This window comes from Rhinatrema bivittatum, unplaced genomic scaffold (genome assembly GCF_901001135.1).
Source record: "Rhinatrema bivittatum unplaced genomic scaffold, aRhiBiv1.1, whole genome shotgun sequence".
Lineage (NCBI taxonomy): Eukaryota > Metazoa > Chordata > Amphibia > Gymnophiona > Rhinatrematidae > Rhinatrema > Rhinatrema bivittatum.
The window spans coordinates 70873-85660 of NW_021821247.1; the positions used below are offsets into that span (position 1 = coordinate 70873).

The 14788-nt window shown below is 44.2% G+C and overlaps 1 long non-coding RNA gene across 3 annotated transcripts in view; it reads right to left on the reverse strand.

Moving 5' to 3' along the window:
• Positions 1–12589, reverse strand: part of LOC115082549 — a 67965-nt gene extending 55376 nt beyond the window's left edge. For all 3 annotated transcript variants that reach the window (XR_003854195.1, XR_003854193.1, XR_003854194.1), the window contains exon 1: positions 12435–12589. This is a non-coding gene — a long non-coding RNA (uncharacterized LOC115082549). The remainder of the gene's footprint in view (positions 1–12434) is intronic.
• Positions 12590–14788: the final 2199 nt, after the last annotated feature.

The window sequence follows — 14788 nt, forward strand, 5'->3', positions numbered from 1 at the left end:
GAGAATTGTCCCTATCCCTATTCTGGTTCTGCTCCCTTTCAAATCCCCCCTCCATTCTTGCCTTTCTTTCTCTCTCTAATACAGACACCACTCCTCCCCCACATGCATAACTTGCAGGCCTGCCCCCATCAGTCAGTCCCTTCCAACCAACTAGCCTCCCCAGTTAGCCTGTTCTCATCCATTTCCTCCCTAACAGCCAGCCAGCTAATTCCCTAGTCAATTCCATCCCCAAGTCCTGCTTGCCAGTGCCTCCAGCCAGCCTTTAGTCCTGATCCCTTCCCAAAGCCAGCCAGCCTCAATTACCTTTAGTTAGCATGCAACCTGACCCTCTCCTACAGCCAGTCTCCAGTTTTGGACCCTTCCTATCTCCCTTCCCACCCATTCCTCCAGCCTCAGGACCTTCCTCCCTCCCCACCTTCAGCCTCAGACCCTCCTGACTTACTTTCTGCTCTCCTTCCCAAATCCCTTGACCCTTCCTTCCTTCTAAAACCCCACTCCTCCCTCTCCTTCCCAGCCTTAGACTCTTGCTTTCTCCCTTCCCTCCCTCCTTTCCTAGTTTTGGACTTCCTTCCCTTTTCAGCCTTGAACCCTTCTTTTCTTTACTACTCCCTCCCTTCCTTCCTAGTTTTGGACCCTTCCTTCCTTCCTTCCCTTCCTCCCTGCCCTTTCTTTCCTCCTTCCCCAGCCTTGGGATCCTTCCTTTCCTCTCCAGCCAGCCACAAGGTTTGGACTCACACCCCTAGCAGCTTATCCCATGGCAAGCAGTATCTCCTTCTGTCCCAAAGTGCTCACTTCCTTCCCAACATCTCATGGCTCTCTGCATGCTCGCTGTTGCAACCCGTCGGTCGCAGATGGCTGCGACCTTTGCTGCTCACCTCTCTTTTCCCTGCTACAGCAATTCTCAAGGGTCATATGGCGGCCTCCGCCTGTAAACGCCACCTTCCTCGGCATCCCCGGGATGGCGTGGGCAATCCCGGCCTCCATCTTGAGTCTTGATTACTTAGGTCATGCACGCGCATGTGACAGGCCCTCTCTTATCCACGTCTTGGCGGGAACCTCGGGGGCGTCCCCTCCTCATGACGTCACCTGCCAGAACTATTTAACCCATCCTGACTATGCTCCTACGAGTTAGCAAGGACTTCCTTCCTGCTTATTCCACTCCATTCGGAGATGCTTCGCTTCACTACTTGAACTGCTTCTTGAACTTAGAACGCTTTCGGTACTTGCTCCTCGGGGGCCTTGTAACATTCTGCCTATCCACTCCTCGGAGGGCCTTCCTGCCTGGAGATTCCTATCATCCTTATTCAGGACTCCGCTAGTTCAGCCTTGTGAGTTCTATCATCGCTTCCACCATCTTGCTGATGGAACGGCCGGTGTACCCCGTGCCTCGGGCCACTACCGTGCTCATCCCAGCTACCTGTCTACACTCCGGAGTAAGTACCATCATCTACTTCGCTCTGCTGACCTTCTGCACCTTTCTGAACTACCTACTCCTACTTCGCTGATCCTTGGCATATCTCACACTGCGGGCCACTACCAGATCCATCCTGAGGGATATCACCTTGAGAGTTCCCTGGCATACCCCGCTCTGTGGGCCACTACCAGGGATATCAACATTGAGCAGCCTTACTACTCTGGACTGAGTCTCTCTCCATGCTGTGGGTATCACCCATGATTCCAGTACAATAAAGTCTCTCATATTTGTGTCCCGTTTCTGCTGAGGGCACGCCCATCATATTGAGTCCCCAAAGGGCTCCTCCCTGTGGGGTGGAGTAAGCTCTCACTACAATCCAGGGTCCTGCACCTGTTAAGTTCCCAGAAAACAAAGCTGCTGCCTTCCTTGGCCCCCAGCCCCAGGGCCTCCCTTACTGCCAAGTACAGCAAGTGCGCAAAGCGCTGGATCCCCTGGTAGCTCTCATTGCTCATTGCCCTGGTTATGTTACCTCCTGTTAAGTCTGCGCACTTGACGGAGGTAAGAGAGAGAGAGAGAGAGCAGTATCCATCGCAGGTGCTAAACTCTGGAACTCCTTGCCGGTAGAACTAAGACTGCAAACGGACATAAAAAAATTCAAAGCTGATCTAAAAACCTGGCTTTTTAACTGTGCTTACACAAGGTCTAGTTAATGTTTCAGTTCTGCTATGATTTAATTTAGCGCTCTATAATTTTTAAGATAACCGATTATGTCTATTATTTTATTGTTCTTAGCTTAAATTAATGTACTTTATTGACATTAGCACTTATTTTATATTGCTTTGTTAATTTTAGTACCGTTTTAGAATTATGCATTGTTCTCTTAACTGTTTAATAATATTTATTGAGTGTCTTATAGTCACTGTTTTATGTTTACTCACTGTAAACCGATGTGATGGATTTTCTGATACGTCGGTGTATATAAAAAGTAATGAACTATAAACTATGTTCCTGCCATAATCTGTAACAAAATAAAAACCAGTTCGGTTTTTCCAGTCTGACCCCCAGCCCTCTGTCATCCCCCTTATTGCCACCAAGTTATGGGAAAAGGTATGGCTCTGTTCCATCATCTGGGTGTGCGGCAGAGCCCACTTCTACCCTGAGAGTTTGCTCCCACTGATTCTGCTGCCTGACCCTGTTTGCCCAGCTGCCAACAGTGTCATGAAGGAGAGGTAGGTGTGGATATAAGCCTTCCGGCTTGCCTGGAGGTCGCTGGTGAAATGGATGCTACTACCCTTTCCCTTGGCCAGCTGTTCCTGCACCTGGGCATGGCACTAAATGTATATGGCATTATTAAATGTTGTCATTAAATGTTGTAAACTCCAAACACATACTCACCGATTATTATTAATGCAACCTAATAACGTTCCAAAAATGACAGTGAAAGAGACCCTCGTACATGGCCGCCACATACCACTATTTATCTTGTTGCTGCCCTATTATAATCATCACTCTTAGTGTGGTTCCTACAGTGTAATAACTTTGCAAACCCCAGCAGAAAACGCCACCCTAAGCTAGGATGAGCTTGCTAATATGCAGGCAGGAAACTACCATTGCAGCAATTTCCAGTGGGGGTGCTGTGGAAAGATGGTGCTTTCCTCTACTCCTATCCTGCTCTGGGAGCCCTGACAAAAGGCCAGATCTCTAGTGGAGATCCCAATGGAGTCTCTACACTTTCCCCTACAAACCAAATTTGGGACAGTCACAAGATAATAATAATCAACACATTTAAAATGACACTATGGAATACATGGAAACAAAAAATATATAAGGGGATACCATTTTATTGGACAAAATACATTTCTTGATTAGCTTTCAATAGCCAATACGCTCTTCCTTAGGTCAGAATAGGATGAGCAAGAGATGCATAACCAGAAACATAAGTGAATCATAAAAGGAATTCCAACGATAAAGTGAAGTGTAAGAGGGGGAGGGGGGTGAGAGAGATTTGATGGTGGACCAGTAAGTGATGAAGGCAATTTTTTATGTATTAAGCATGCCATCTGGTGTCTGGCCACTGGGATGAGCTCATACCCTAATGGTATCTGTGTCCAGTACTGAACAAAAGACAAAAATACTTTCCACATTACCATTAATGCACACTGAGTACATTTGAGGTAGATCTATATACACACATACATAGCAGTATCCCAAAATCTCAAATACATTTCATTTCCGGAGCTATTCTCCTGGGTGGATGGAAAAAAAAAGAAGAAAGTATCCCACAAAACAAAAAAGCAGGAATCCTGGTCTCACCAGCTACTCCCAGGACACTCCACAAGTATCTACATTTCATGGGCAATGGGCCAAACACACAACAAACACATACCCAAATCCAGAGCTGAGCATATGGCAGTATCATTATTACTGCCTACAGAAGATGAATTTTCTAGGCAATATGCACCAGATGCCAAACAGTACAGCTACACCAAACTAAAAAAACATATTACCATACCAAGAAACAATTTACAGCATTTCTCACACATTTGCTTGTTCAATAGTTCCTTAAGGCAAGGAACACTACTCTCCTCCTTCTGTAGTACTGACATCCACAAGGCTTGTTGAAAGCAAAAGCTAGTCCAAGCAAGAAGTCAGGTTCAGGATTCCTATGGGGCAATAAAAGAAAAATTAAACAGGCCGATACAGTAAAGTGCGCTCCGGTGGAGTGCACTGTTAGCCCGCATTTGGCATGCGTTTTCGATGCGCTATTTTTACCCCTTATACAGTAAGGGGTAATAGCGCATCGAAAATGCACAGCCAACCCCCCCCCCCCCCCGAAACTAATAGTGCCCGCAACATGCAAATGCATGTTGATGGGCCTATTAGTCATTCCTGCGTGATACAGAAAGTAAAATGTGCAGCCAAGCCACACATTGTACTTTCAGAAATTAACACGTGCCAAAGGCAGGCGCTAATTTCAGCTGGCACCTGGGAAGTGTACAGAAAAGCAGAAAAAATTGCTTTTCTGTACAGCCTCTGACTTAATATCATAGCGATATTAAGTCGGAGGCCACAAAAGTAAAAAAAAATTAAAAAAAAAAAATCTGCCCACAGCCCGCGGGTTGGAAGACGGATGCTCAATTTTGCCAGCATCCGTTTTCCAAACCCGTGGCTGTCAGTGGGCTCGAGAACCTACGCCAGACAAATTGAGCGCCAGCTGTCAAACCCGCTGACAGCCACTGCTTCTGTCAAAAAGGAGACGCTAGGGTCCCTAGCGCCTCCTTTTACTGCAGGCCCTCATTTACATATTTTTTTTTACTGAATCGCGCACCCAGGAGAGTGGCCTGGGCGCGTGTCGGGAGAGCGGGCGCTCGCTGACTCTCCCATGGGTTTTTCTGTATCGGCCTGTCAGTTAGGAGCAAGGTGTGGATCACTCTGACTCTTGTCTCAGGGCCAGCTGGCACCATTATGCTGTACAGTTGCAGAGACACAAATGAGACGTCTCAATGAGTGAGATTTACCACTCCAGTGAGTGAGATTGTAGGCCAATGAATGACATTTTTCAGGCAGTGTGTCTGGGGTATAAATCTGGGCTCTCTTGGACTCTGTGGGCTGCTCCCTGAACCTTGGGAGGCAGATGGTGTTTTCCCTGTAATAGGACAGTAAACACAATCAGGCTATGCTATGCTCAACAATTTGGAGAAAATATCATTGACCTCCTTCCCAACTCCCGGTCTCCGGCTGTCTCAATTTCCTCTCTCTGCCTGTGTGTGTCTCTGGGCACTGCTATGGACTCCTGTTTCTCTCCATGTGTACTATCTGCATGTAGCTATGGACCAGGGCCAGTGCAGGAGTATTAGACATCTTAAGAGAACCTTACAGCCTTGTATCTTCCTCCCCTCATCCCACAGCCCTCTTGAAACACAATTATAAATTATGTATTTACTAAAATTTTACATGAAGAAAGGACATTCAAGTACAATCTTCTGAGGTAAAAAAGAATGACTTAAAACAACATATATTATATTTACACACTCTACTGAGGAGACAGAAAATAGCATTAATGGCATTAATCCTATTGTAATGTGTTTGGGTATGGGCATGAGTAGACAATGTCATTTACAATATAGTAAAGCTCCAATACCAAAACAGCACTAACTTCCAGCACTCAAACAGTAACAACCCTAGCTATGTAAAGGCAACATTGAAAATATTACACCAGACTCTAAAACACCAATTCACTGCCTATTAGGAAAACAGAAAAAGTCAAGCTGCTATAGATCTCTACACAGAAAATAAACACTAGCAGAATACCTCACCCTGATCTCACATAAAGAACACAGACAGCCCCTCACCAAATACAGAATAAAGAGAGGGTAACACAGCATAAGAACATAAGAATATGCCATACTGGGTCAGAACAAGGGTCCATCAAGCCCATCATCCTGTTTCCAACAGTGTCCAATCCAGGCAATAAGAACCTGGCAAGTACCAAAAAACTAAGTCTATTCCATGTTACCATTGCTAGTAATAGCAGTGGCTATTTTCTAAGTCAACTTAATTAATAGCAGGTAATGGACTTCTCGTCCAAGAACTTATCCAATCCTTTTTTAAACATAGCTATACTAACTGCACTAACCACATCCTCTGGCAACAAATTCCAGAGTTTAATTGTGCGTTGAGTAAAAAAGAACTTTCTCCATTAGTTTTAAATGTGCTACATGTACACTTCATGGAGTGCCCCCTAGTCCTTTTATTATCAAAGAGTAAATAACCGATTCACATTTAGCCGTTCTAGACCTCTCATGATTTTAAACATCTCTATCATATCCCCCCTCAGCCGTCTCTTCTCCAAGCTGAAAAGTCCTAACCTCTACAGCCTTTCCTCATAGGGGAGCTGTTCCATCCCCTTTATCATTTTGGTAGCCCTTCTCTGTACCTTCTCCATCGCAATTATATCTTTTTTGAGATGCGGCGACCAGAATTGTACACAGTATTCAAGATGCGGTCTCACCATGGAGCGATACAGAGGCATTATGACATTTTCCATTTTATTCATCATTCCCTTTCTAATAATTCCCAACATTCTGTTTGCTTTTTTGACTGCCGCAGCACACTGAACCGACAAGTTCAATGCGTTATCCACTATGATACCTAGATCTCTTTCTTGGGTTGTAGCACCTAATATGGAACCTAACATTGTATAACTATGAGCAGTCTTTAGCTTGCTAGAGGACAGAGTAGGCTGGATTCTGGCTATTCTTCTACCGACTTTAATATTTACAGGCAAATTAAACAACCAAAAGCCTGCTGCTTACCTCACTAGTGCTAGAAACAGAAATGCAGCCGTTCACAGATAAGAAGTTTTAGCACAGCTCTTGCTTTCTTCTATTCTTGCCTAGGGCCTCCCTTCTTATTCCTCTCCCCAGGGGCTGTCTTAAGGTAGACAAGGCTAATTGCCTGGTCCTGGACTTTTCAGGAGGGTCTAATATAACTCTTTTACATACCCTTCCTCTCACCTTGACCTTGTCAGGTTGAGCATCTGCTTCTACCTGGGTTAATTCCAGAGAAAGTTTATTTATTAATTTAGATTTTTATATTCCACTTTTCAGCACTTCAAAGCAGATTACATTCAGGTACTGTAGGTATTTCCCTATCTCCACAGGGCTTATAAACTAATTTTGTATCTGAGGTAACAGAGGGTGAAGTGACTTGCCCTAGGTTACAAGGAGCAACAGCAAGATTTGAACCCTGGTTTCCCTAGGTCATAGCCCTCTGCTCTAACTATTAGGCTACTCTTCCACGCCTGTTTGCCTTTCCCACCCTGAACTGGGACTGACCATTTGTCTTCCTAGGAGAGTAGAGTCATTATGGAGCCTTTTACAACAGAGAATACCTTCCCCTCCAACATCTATATATGCCTCCAGCCAAATTCAAGGGAACTACTGTCGAGTGTGGCTTGCTTAACTTCTCCAAGGTTACCCTCCCCCAACCTTTTTGGGGAATTAGATAAGAGTTCCTGGAATACCACTGATCCCTGATACATGTCACCATGCAATATGGTCTAGTGCCCCCCGCCCCCCCCCCCCCCCAAGCTCCAGTCATAAAAAAAGACCCTGCAGGTCTAGAATGGCACCCCAACCCTGACCCCCCCAATCCCACCCCACCCCCCCCCCCCGTACCTCAAAATGTAAGCATTGGTGTTCAGTGCCTGGTCAACTCTATTTAGCAAAATGGCAGCGACCTGACCTTGACCCTATTTGGTGATAGTACCAGGGTCCAAGGATCAGACTTAAGTCACAGGACCAAGGTCTGATTCCTGGACCTTGCCCCTATCACTCACTTTGCAAAATGGTGTCAACTGGACCTGGAGCAAGGGGGAGTTTCACGCCCTTCTTTACACCACCAAGCTTTTAAAAGGTAAGTGGGTCAGGGGTAGGAAGTAGGGGGCCCTACCAGACCCCAAGGTCTTCTTTGATGGTTGAGGGGAGAGGGGGCCCACTAGACCCCAGTGATTTTCTTTTATGTCAACCAGGGAGGGGGAAAGGAAGGGGGGCTGTTGGGTTGGGGATGTTGGAAGGGAAGGGCTATTGGAAGCTCCTGGGGAACTTTTTATGAAAAAGAGGAGGGGCCTGGGAAGCAGGCAGGTCATCACCACGCATTGTGAAATGTACATTTTTTTTGCAGTCCTACATTATAGATTCTTGTCATATGCTTAATAAAGTAATTTACAGGTCCTTGTCATTGAGTAGTATTGCTGCCTTTAGGCACAGAATCTTTATGTACCAATATTTATTTTATTTATTTATTTTAAATTTTTTTATATACCGACACTCGTTAAGAAAACATCACATCGGTTTCCATACAACGTGAAATCAGCCAACGAGGCTTTACAGTATAACTGATAATATAACTGGGGGAGGGGAGGGAAGGGGGTAGGGTAAAAGGGGGGCTTTGCTGAACAGTAAGTAAACGCGAAACATAATTAGATACCTATGTACAAATTATATTCAATTAGAGTACAATGAGGAGCGGGGGTAGGGGGAGGTGGCGGGGGGCGGGGAGAGGAAGGAGGGGAGGGGGGTGAGGGGGGAGGGAGGTGGAGTGTAAGGTAAAAAAATATGAGGGGAGGGGGCCTGGGAGGGGGAGGAGGAGAGGGGAGGAGGGCGAGGGTGTGATGTGGGGAAGTAGGCGGAGAGGGATCAGGCGGTAGGGGAATCCTTCATAGGTTTGAGTGAACAGCCAAGTCTTAAGTTTCTGTCTGAATTTCTTGGGGCAGGTCTCAAGGCGCAGCTGGGTAGGCAGAGTGTTCCATAGGGTGGGTCCAGCTAGTGATAGGGAGCGTTGTCTAGTAGGGATGTGCAGAGCAAAATTTTATGTTCATATTTTTTATGTCCGAAAGGGGGTCCCACTTGCGGCCAATATGGACATTAAAAAAATCCAATGAGTTGGGTATATGTACATATGTGCAAAAAAAAAATTTAAACCCCCTCACCCTCCTTAATCCCCCCCCAGACTTACCACAACTCCCTGGTGATGGAGCGAGGAGTGAGGACGTCTTCTGCAATCCTTGGCGAGAAGCATGTGACGTCGGTGGCACGTCGAGTGACGCGGCGTCACGTGATTCCCGGCTCGTTCGCGCCGGACGGCTCGTTCGGCCCAAAAAGAACTTTTGGCCAGCTTGGGGGGGCCTCCTGACCCCCTCAAGCTGGCCAAAAGTTCTTTTTGGGCCGAACGAGCCGTCCGGTGCGAACTTGCCGGGAATCACGTGGCGCCGCATCACTCAGACGCGGCGTCACGTGATTCCCGGCAAGTTCGCGCCGGACGGCTCGTTCGGCCCAAAAAGAACTTTTGGCCAGCTGGGGGGGCCTCCTGACCCCCTCAAGCTGGCCAAAAGTTCTTTTTGGGCCGAACGAGCCGTCCGGCGCGAACGAGCCGGGAATCACGTGACGCCGACGTCACGTGATTCCCGGCAAGTTCGCGCCGGACGGCTCGTTCGGCCCAAAAAGAACTTTTGGCCAGCTTGGGGGGGCCTCCTGACCCCCTCAAGCTGGCCAAAAGTTCTTTTGGGCCGAACGAGCCGTCCGGCGCGAACTTGCCGGGAATCACGTGACGCCGGCGTCACTCGACGTGCCGCCGACGTCACATGCTTCTCGCCAAGGATTGCAGAAATGGCGTCCTCACTCCTCGCTCCATCACCAGGGAGTTGTGGTAAGTCGGGGGGGGGGGATTAAGGAGGGTGAGGGGGTTTATATTTTTATTTTGGCTCAACAATCGCGATTTCCCACATATCGAACATATCTATGTTCGATATGTGGGAAATCCGATCGTTTATGTCGAATCAATTTTTTAAGTAAAAAAAAATATGAGTTGCGTTTTACTAATGCGGTCAATCCGAATGCACACCCTATTGTCTAGTGCCTGTTAGTTGAAAGAGCTTGGGAGACGGCGTTTGTATAGTTGCTAGATGTGGTGTTCTGCAGCGTTTGTGAGACGTGTGGTGTTCTGCAGCGTAGGATACCATTGCAGAAGACGTATAAAATTAATGGCCCTTCCACAGCAAATACCTTCTCAGTTCATTTTAGAATTGGCACATATTGTTTCATATAATAACTCTTTCACGTTCCTGCAACAATACTAGCTTCAAGTGCATGATATTGCCTTTGCCATGGGTTTTTTTTTCCTGGCTCTCAGTTTAGCTAAGCTTTATGTTGTCAATTTTGAAAAGCAGTTTGTTTACTCATTGAGTTGGATTTTGCTCATAAACATGTGGTCCTGCTTTATAGATGATATGTTTTTTTTCCTTTGGATGTCATCAGTAGAAAAATTGCAGTTGTTTCATTCATGGTTAAATTCTCTTGTGAATCTAAAGTTTACTATTACATGGAATCAATCACAAATATTTTTTTTGGACATTCTAATCATGATTTCAGATGAGGGATTACAAACCTCACTATGTAGAAACCAGTACAAAAGAATAATTTATTGAAATTTGCTAGTCATCTTCCTAATCCTCTGAAACTTGAATTGCCATTAGATGGAATGTTCATAACTGGCAGATTTTAAACATCAAGCCCAATTGTTAATGGCTTGGTTTTTTTATTCACTAGATGATATCCACGCAAATATATTTGAGCAGCATATTTAAAAGCACTCTACTCTGGTAGAGATGGACTATTCCATTACAGAAGTGCTGAAGATAAATCTGTGCTAGTATACACATGGCCACACATAGACAAATCATCAGCCATTGCAGCTTCAGTTCGTAAGCACTGGCCAATTTTAGCCCTACGTAGTGTTTTTGCTGACAACCTATTATCACTTACACCAGGAGCATGAATATCCAGGATCAAGTCGTCAGAAGAGCACTACCAGATATCATAGAGAATGTATCACAATCCACAGTGAACCACACATCTTTCAATCAATGGGATTCGTGCAATCAAACCATCACAGAACATATGTGGGGAACATCTACCCTCTGATAATAGAGTAATTTGCAAAGACGTCATGAGCTATTATACAGGTTTTGTTATTTATGCCGTCATATGTCTGTGTCATTTAGTTTATATTGACAGACCTAAGAGACCAGTTCGGAAGCAGCTGATTGAGCATCGCAGCTGTTTTAACAACAAGAGACTTTCTGTGCCAATTGTACAACATTGTGTGGCACATTCTCATGGATTTTCTGAATTGCTATGGATAGCTGTGGAACGTGTACAGATTTTTCCCAGGAGCAGTTTTGGATACTCACTCTCAACGCATTTACAGTAGTGTGAACCAATGGGTTGTTTCAGTATGGTATTGTTTGTCATTTGTTCCCAATGTGATTGACATCATCATTCCACCAACGAACAGTTTAGACGTAATCAATGGTGGCTGGCAGATATAGGCAATGGGGATTTAAAAATGGTGGTTTTCTATATTGTTGCAGGACCTTGGTGAACTAATACTATTTGAAGATCCCCTCATGCAGACTCAATGAAACATGCAGCCATGTCGGGACATTTGGAATGTTTTTTTGGGACCACATACTGGGTAAACAATTGAATCACATTGTTTTGTCTACAAGTTAAGTTGTTTTTTATTTTTTATTAAAGGTTCTTTAATTTTAATGCAAGTTGCAGCAGTTTTAAGAAGAAGTTTGTTTACTGCACTGTTATCCCTCCACTAATGATATTGGACCAATGATTATAACAACTCAAGATCACACTGTATGAAACTATTACAGTTTGAACCTGGTATAAAGGTCCTCCACTAACTTACACACTATTCGAGTTTATGATTGATTTTTGATTAAAACTCCTTTGTTGTCATCTGCTTGGACTGCTCCAACCTACCCTTCTGTCTCAGAAATGCTTACCAGAGAGGCACTACATAGCTTTGACGAAGCAAATTAAACTTTAAGAAATCAACTATACTAGGGATGCCAGGACCTGGGGCCATGCTGGCACCTTCTCACCACAAGATGCTCTACCTAGTAGGAAGCTTTCATGACTGTGCATTTGATCTATATTGGGGGACAGTGGCAGCAGCAGATTCTGCTGACTCACTATACTGTGGAGTCAGTTGAACCATTATTATGACAAAGCAATCCATGGTTCCTGATTGAGTCCTATACAGAGTCCTCCACAGCTTTCCCCTTTCTTTTGTTCATACTGCACAATGAAAAACAGGCTCCAGACAAGTGTTAAAACTACCAAGATCCAGACTGTTTTTAATGACAGGCAAGATTCATCTGAAGACACCAAATCGAAAAACAAAGTTCAGTCTGGCCAGTGAGACCTCAATTACACCTCCAGCTTGCTAGATGCCTCCTTGCCATAGTTTAATTTCAGAGATTGCAGTTTATCCATTTTGATTTGTTAATTTGTTAATTATGACCTGCACTAAATCTCATAATATGAAAGATAGGGAGAACTGAGAAAAAAGAGAGGGAAGAGACGAGGACTTTCAAGGAAAGGAAAAGAAAAACACATTGCAGGCTTTTGTATAGACCAGTAAATACAGTTATTTTACTCACTACTTCTTCCTGATTCCTTAGTTGGAACAGCAGAAACATCTGCCTGTTCTCCTTCAATCAGCATAATCCTTTATGAGTCCCAGATCTGCAAACAGTATCAGTTACATGCAGTAAGCCTCACTCTAGGTCTGATTAATTACTTATGATCAACTTGTCCCCGGGGCATCGTGGTTACAAAAGTATGCTGACAATCAACTGTGATGAATTTATAAGTTACTTATTTAACAACCCACAGCCTGGTTGAAATATTTTAAAGTGAAACCACCTTCATGTAACAGCTCTGTTCTTTTTTTTTTTTTTTTTTTTTACTGGAGAACTTATAGTTTGTAGAGTAACTATTGGATTGATTGGATTGATTTACCAAGCCTTCCCTCCCCAACTCCCCCCCCCCACCCCCACACACATTCTGTGTCTAAGGGGGGGGGGGAAATAAATCAAACCCTTTACGATCAAACATAATGAGGTACAATATTCATTTTCATACTGATTGAGGAGCTTTTTACTGGTGTCTGACTGCTTCTGTATTGGTCCTACATTTTTCCTGTCATATAATAGGGATAAATGAACATAAGAACATGTCATACTGGGTCAGAATGAGGGCCCATCAAGCCCAGCATCCTGTTTCCAACAATGGCCAATCAAAGGTCAAAAGTACCTGGCAAGATCCCAAACAGTAGAACGATCCCATGCTGCTAACGCCCAAGTCTATCTAGTTAATAACAGTTATGGATTTCTCCTCCAGGAACCTGTCCAAACCTTTTTAAAACCCAGCTATGCTAGCTGCCATTACCACTTCCTCTGGCAATTAATTCCAGAGCTTAATTGTATGTTGAGTGAAAAGAATTTTCTCCAATTTATTTTAAGTGTGCTACTTATTAACTTCATGGAGAGTACCCTAGTATGTGTATTACTTGAAAGAGTAAATAACCAATTCATATGATTTTATATATCTCTATCATAACTCGCCTCAGCCTTCTCTTCTCCAAGCTGAATAGTCATATAACCTCTTTAGCCTTGCCTCATTGTGGAGTTGATCCATCCCGTCATCATTTTGGTCACCCTTCTCTGTACTTTTTCTAATTCAGCTATATCTGTTTTTGAGATACAGCAATCAAAATTACACACAATAATCTAGGGGTGGTCTCACCATTGAGTGATACAGAGGTATTATGACATCTTCCTTTTTATTCTCTATTCCTTTCCTAATAATTCCTAGCATTCTTTTGCTTTTTTTCATTACCGCCACACTGAGCAAAGGATTTCAAATTGTTATCCATGAAGATGCCCAGATTCTCTTCCTGGTTTGTAATTCCTAAAATGGAATCTAACATCATGTAACAATAGGGTGGGTTACTTTTCCCTATATGCATCACTTTGCACTTGTCCATATTAAATTTCATCTGCCATTTGGATGCCCAATCTCCAAGTCTTGGAAGGTATTCCTGCAACTTCTCACAATCCGCTAATGATTTTACTACTCAGAATAATTTTGTGTCATCTCCATATTTGATCACCTCACTCATCATTCCCTTTTCCAGATCATTTATAAATATTTAAAAAGCATCAACCCAGTACAGATTCTTGAGGCACTCCATTGTTTCCCTTTTCTCCATTGAGAAAACTGACCCACCTATTTTCCTTTTCCTATCTTTTAACCAGTTTGCAATTTACATTAGATCGCCTCCTATCCCAAGACTTTTTATTTTCTTAGAAGCCTCTCATTGGAGATCTGTGTTGAACGCCTTCTGAAAATCCAAATACCCCACATCTACCTATTTCCCTTTGTCCCAAGTTTATTCACCCCTTCAAAAAAATGTAGGAGATTGCTGAGGCAAAACCTCCCTTGTGTAAATCCATGCTGGCTGTGTCCCATTAAATCCATGCCTTTCTATATGTTCTGTGATTTTATTCTTTAGAATAGTTTCTACAATTTTTCCTCGCACTGAAAGAGCACTTATGGCCAGTTCTGTCAATTTCAATTATTTTGATAGACAATAATAAGCAACTGAGAGAGATTTTCATTGTTTGCAAGAGTTTATCTGACCTCATTTTAGGAAACTTGATCCTTTGAGGCTCAAATAATGTAGCGTTGATAGATGAGATGTGAACCCCTTGCCCGAGGGGAAGTTGACGCTACTTGAGGGAGTGAACTCCCACAGGTCCCCACCATCAGGAGGTGAGGCTGAACTGAAGCAAGGGCCGCCTGGAGCTTCATCAATACCAGCCCCGTTCCCTGCAGGTTGAACCCTTGGGTGCATAGCGCCAGCTGGACTTAGGTGGGCCCTTGAGAAGATGAAGAAGTCGCCGATGTTTGGTCCGAGGTCAGAAGCCAGAGGATCACCAATCGCCAGTCT